A 6,474-nucleotide genomic window follows, 5' to 3' on the forward strand; every position below is an offset into this window, starting at 1 on the left:
TGATGAGTAGTTGGGTTATTATACTTATGCCTAAGTTGTGCATGTGAGGTGTTCAATAAAATGTCTAAGAGACTAGAAGTCAAGAATTGTAGTTAAATTGTGATCTAATGAAAAATGCATGCTACACCCTTATGAAAATAATGACTTCTAATATATTGTTATATGTTATGGTTGTTGATGAAATATTCGTGAAGCTAGGTAGATGGACGTATGGAATGTTGTTATATGTACTCCCCTCTATGTATAAGACTTTGAGAACTATGAGTATCACAAAATGCCCTAGTTAATGAATTGTACCTTGGTAGTGTGAAATCCCTAAATAAGTGTGTCCTATGAATGTATAGTGTTTGTTGAAGGACTTTAGTGAACAAGTGGAGATGTGATAGTAGTAAATTCCCCAATTATGTGCCCTTTGACATATGCTAAGTTTTTAATACATGCCAAGTGGTTAGTAAGAAAGTTATGACATGATAGTATGAAGTTTCCTTAAGTCATGTGATACCCAAACATATGTCAATACTGATATAGGTATGAAATAGTTGAGGTAAAAACCTTGTTGAATGGAGTACGATTTAATAGCATGTTTTCCCTATGTTTTTAAATGATTATTATCCCGAGATGCTTAAAGCGACCCTTTGGTGATTGTGATGATGAATGGATGGTCGTGATGATGCAAGAATGATTATGTTTTACTTTTATGTTATCGAGTCCTGGGGTTATTTATACCTGATAATAGAGCTGTTGTCTAGAGCCCGTGTCAATTTCATGATAATTCAAATCAAGCCACAATTCTCAGAACTCAGGGAACTACAGAACTCTGTATCCTAAGACAAGTGTAGAACATAAGAAAACTTAGTAATGTCAAAAGTCTCTGTAATCACAACATCACTAGTAATCTAGCCCAAGTCCTATAAATTAGTTCCGATCTAATAGTATTCAAATGATTCAATTCTAATCTCCGAAGTGATTTAAATAATCTATTCAAGATCTATATCGTCAGTCAGATACCATGACTCGATACCTTTTTTTGTCAGATACAAAACTAAGTAATCTCATCCTAACTCAGTCAGATCTCTTGAGAAACATGATCAGTATTAGATTTAGCTCAGTCTAAGTTCAGTTAAGAATCTGATCAGTTTCTTTTAGTTGGGAATAGGATTCAGCACCAAATGAGCTCAAGGATGGGAACTCACCTACTAGTAGAGGGTGTGATTCTTAGAAGCAATCCTTGCGCTCCCGAACTACGTAGCCAGCATAGGTTTAGACATCATACCTGCTAGTTGAGGGTAGATGAGGTAGCTTGACCTATTAGATGAGGGCTCCACCACTCTTGTTTGAGTACCTGATAGATGACGGTCACATAAAGTTGTCTTTACCGGTGGTGTGGTACGACACCCTTCCAACTGGGGTACAAGTTGGACCCCGACTTAGCTAGGTGGGGCATGTCGGTTAGAAGACTACTTCCCATAGTCTCAATTTGAGAATCAGTCTCAGACATCAAGAAACAGGTCAGTTCAATATACAGAATGCAAGGCTGATAGATATAGGCCATCAAGTATGATTATTTGCAAATTTGAAGATCCGCTGCTAGATAAGCCGATCTCAAAATTAGTTATCAGATCTTAAAATCAGTTATCATATCTTAAAATCAGTTATCATATCTTAAAATCAGTTATCAGATCTCAAAATTAGTGATCAAGTAGTATTATTATCAACAGATTCAGAGACTACCTGCTTGATAGGGTTGATCTCAGCTTCAGTCAGTCATTCTTATTATTAGAAGATTCGAAGACAACCTGTTAGATAGGGTTACTATCAGTTTCAGAAGCTTCAGATACTAGTAATCTTAGTATATCCAGAAATTTTAGAATTTCCATACATTCAGTATCAGTTACCAGAGTTATTCCTAGTCTGCTTAGTGACAGTATGCGCAGTATGTTCAGTAATTATAGATTCTTTATGTATGCTAATCCAGTTTTTACATATTATTCAGTTATGTTTATGCATAAGCCCTTGCATTTAGCCTTCCCTCCTCTACATACTCAGTATATTTTTGTATTGATGCATTTGCGCTATGGTGTTTTATTTGAAACCATAGGTTCAGAGGCATAAGATCCAGAGTATCCCCATCAGTTCATCCCAGTCAGCAGCAGTAGTAGTGAGTCCTCTTATTTTGAGGACGAATCTAAATTTACTATTATTACATCAGATTTTGTTTATGTATTTAGTTGACGGAGTTAAGTGGGGATATGTCCAATCAACTCCACAATTCAGACAGTTTTGAGGCTTTTCAGACGGAGGTTGATGTATTAGTATTCAGTTTTCAGTTTTGAGTATGTGCAGATGTATTGAACCTTATGGCCAGTTTTCGCATTTATTTTAGATATTATGTAGTGTACAGGTACAGATATCAGTAAAGGGTTACCTTGTGGTCCTTAAGGTCCATAAGCATCGTGTGACGTCTCGAGATGGGATCTCGAGACGTTACAAGTATGAAGCTAATTAAAGTCACCAAAAGAACTCTGCAATAAGCTTTGAAAATGAAAGATTCACTAGAGTTGAAATTCTTTTTTGGCATATAATTTACAATTTCCAAAGTTGGACTTCTTATGCATTAGAGGAAATATGCACTTGAACTTATATCAGAGGTTTGAATGTCAGGTGCTAAACCAGTTGGAACCCTTATAAATGTGAATGTCAAGCTAATCTTTAAGTAGTAAGATGATCAAACTAATTACAAATAGTGAATATCATCTTGTAGATGAATGAGAATATCAAAATTTTGTTGGAATACTTTTGTATCTAAACACGACAAGGCCTAATATCTGATATAGTGGTAAAACATTTAGTCAGTTTCTTAAACAACCTAAGAAATCACCTATTGATATTGCACTAAGGATTCCCAAATACATTAAAAGGCATCCAATACATGGTATACCATTATCCATTAATTCAACCTACATGATCACTGCCTATTGTGAGAAAAATTGGGAAGCCTATCATCTTACAAGAAAGTTTGTAACTCCATATATAATAAAGATAGAAGATTTAAGGATATCTTGGAAAGTTTAAAAGTATACAACAGTCTCAAGAAACTCAGCTAAAGCTGAGTATCGAAACTTAGTAGCTACAGTTGCTAAACTACTATGGTTGCTGGGAACATTAAAAGACTTACATGCTGAGATTAAACTTCCAGTTAATATATATAGTGACAGCAAGGTGGACAACCATCTTTGCTATAAATACAGTTTATCATGAACGGATTAAGCAAATTAAAATAAATGTCCACTTCACCTAAGAGATACTTCAATAAGGTTTAATCACTGTCAGCTATGTGTCAACACAGAATCAACCTGATAGCATTCTTACCAAAGGTTTAAGCAGAGCACAACACGAGTTCTTATATGGAAGCTAGGGGTTGTATTTATATTTAAGATGGTAATATATTAAGACTAATAGAAGCTGATAATAGCTCAAAAATCCTAAAAGATTTTATGAAAGATGTTTAAGGGTTAGTTAAGGTAAAAATCTATTGATCGTAAAGTTGTTGAAGCCTTAAAAAGGTATGATAGTTTAAATATAACTCATATTTATACATGTAACCACTCTTATTCTAATCATAAGAAATTTTACACATGAATGAAGTCTTCTTTTGTTATCCTCCTTAATTCTTTAATCTGCATTACCATTTCATCAAATTCATGGTTTCAGTAGAAACATTCAAAGACATTTAAAGAAAATTAGAACTCACGAACTTTATGAACTTTATGATTTATGGATTGTAGAAAGTTCAGGAATCTCTTATCAAACTCAAACCTCTATCCAAAGATATTGGTATCGATCTATGAAATCTAAGAATATAAGTTGATTATATAAAGACTAAGGGGGGTCATTCCATAAACAAGGTTCTTCAATATGTGGATTCAAATACTTCTTGGGTTGAATTTGATCAAACTAGCTTACAGTTGCTATTATAAACTCTTATTTTTCTGTAAAGAGAAATTTAACACTCCTACAACTTTTTTTCCTATTATGTCATTAATGTACTCAAACTTTTCCTTGGTGATTATTAGGATGTTATTTTCCTATTATTTTTATCCCTTTCCCTATAATGGGCCTCAATATCTTCAATTGTTATCTTCCATCTAATAGGCCTCTAGGTTATGGTTTTCTTTCCCTTTCTCTATTTTCTTTTTTGATAACAAAGAGGGAGACTTATGACTACATTTTGTGCTTGTCTTTATTTGCAGGCATCTTTATCATTTACATTTATGTTGACATGTATTTTATTATGTGGCATTATGTAATATTATTAACTTTTTGAGTATGTCTCAGATATATGGACATCATCTTGCTTTATAATTTTCAATAAAATTCTTAAAGAAAAGGGGAGCATTGAGATAAACCGATCCTATATTCAATGAAAAATTGTAAAAGTCATTAAAAAATGGGGAACAACTTCAATAAGAAGCCCACCTCACAGTTCATGGAAGTACACAAGCTCTATCTTTTATTTTGGTGCCATCATAAAAAAGAAAGATATTATTAACTTGACTCTTAAGTTTTAAGGATGACACTAAATTTACCTTGAAGAAAGCAAAGAACGATCCCACAAAGAAAAGGATGTTATAAGACTGAAAAGCTAAGAGATTATTCTTATAAAAGAATAAGATGTTAATTCACAAGAAAGATATTTATATGTAAAATGTTCATTCTAAATAAATCAATTCCTAAAAATCAATACAATGGTAGAAAGGATCCTCTCTCGTAGGGAAAGATCATCACTGGAACAATTCACTCTAGTCAACAAAACACTATAGAAGGAAAGAATAAATTCTCATTCACATGATTCACTCACACCATATGGATGGAAGAAAATCTGCATGCCTCATATAGAACGAAGTTGTTGATCGGATACCTAGAGAAAAATCAGTAAAGATAAAGTTTCTTAATAAAGAGAAAATTAAAGATAAAGTAAGAGAAGATCAAGACCTCAATCAGATATCCTAAAAAATATCATGGAGAAAATCCCTTAGGTTACCGTATAGAATTCCAAGATCAAAGGAACTGATCTTCTTATCTTTTAATAGTCATAGAACTATATACCCTATAGTTATGTAGAAATGGTATACATCTTCACTGAAGCTTTCTTTATTTGAACATTTTTAGTCGTGTAAAAACACTATGATATCACTGTCATTGGCGAGTGAAAAACAAAATAAAAGAGAAAATAGATCTCGATAAGTTGAGATAGAAACATTTGGAAGATCAAGATACCATAACCAACACCCTATAACAAATTTTATTCAAGAATCTAAGGAACCCTTTTTACCCAAAGAAATTGTAAGTAGGCACCACACTAGTCTTCCAACATAGTATAAATCCTTATGTTGTTTATTTATCATTGATTTGATTAGTTTTTGCATTTTTTCCTTCTAACTAGTCCTATATGAATTTAGTAGTTAACTGCCTATTCTTCTCAATTGACTCACTGACTCAAAAACAATTACAATTCACCCCCTCTTAGGTATAAAACTAGACTTAGAGAATCAGGCCATCTTTCTACCTCATGATCAAACACATTGAAAAGATTGTCACCCCTTTTCTAAGTCCTAATGATCTAGTAGATGTGTTTTTATTGAAATATATATTTGTTACCTTTGTATTGAAGATACATGATAGAAGAGTAGCCACAAATATATATATATATATATATATATATATATATATAATAAATATATATATGAGTAACAAATCCACTTTGTAGAAGTGTGACTGCTTTCCTAATAAAGGACCTCGGTCTAAGGCATCAAGAACCATAACCAACTAATGTTGGATCTTGAAGTAGATCAACTTTAGAATTCCATTTTTTCAAATAAAGTTTCCAACTTGAGAAACTAGCTTACCACTTTACCGACGGATATCGTTAAGTTTAACGATGACTTTCTTAAGTAGTATCTCAATTACAATGCTTGTATTGACACTCTCGATCTTATAGGTAAATAAAAATCTATCGCTATCATTCCTTCGTAATATCTATTCCTTTCTAGACCTAGTTCTTGTGGTTAATTTTTTTTGTGTGTGGCATGTAATAGATAATTTCTCATATTTTTTTAAGGTCCAATTTGAGTTATATTATGGTTACTTTGATTACATTTTCATGATCTTCCTATATTATATTAAGTTACATTTTTAGATAGTTGATATCCTTAGTATTTATGCTTTGTATCATGATGTTTATGTGTAAGTTAGAAGATCCTCATTGTTGCATTCTCTTTCTAACCTAGATTCGCAACTATATGCATTTTTAAATGATGCTAAAATAAAGAAAATAGTTTGTGTGCTGAAGAAATTTTCTATGTTCTAACGCGGAAAGTTTGGTTGGAAATCCTAAATTTTATATGTGATAATTCTGAATATACATTCATAGTATTTCATCATCAAAATGGGTAAATGAATAAATTTTAAATGTAT

Source organism: Capsicum annuum, chromosome 9, assembly GCF_002878395.1.
Source record: "Capsicum annuum cultivar UCD-10X-F1 chromosome 9, UCD10Xv1.1, whole genome shotgun sequence".
Taxonomy (NCBI): domain Eukaryota; kingdom Viridiplantae; phylum Streptophyta; class Magnoliopsida; order Solanales; family Solanaceae; genus Capsicum; species Capsicum annuum.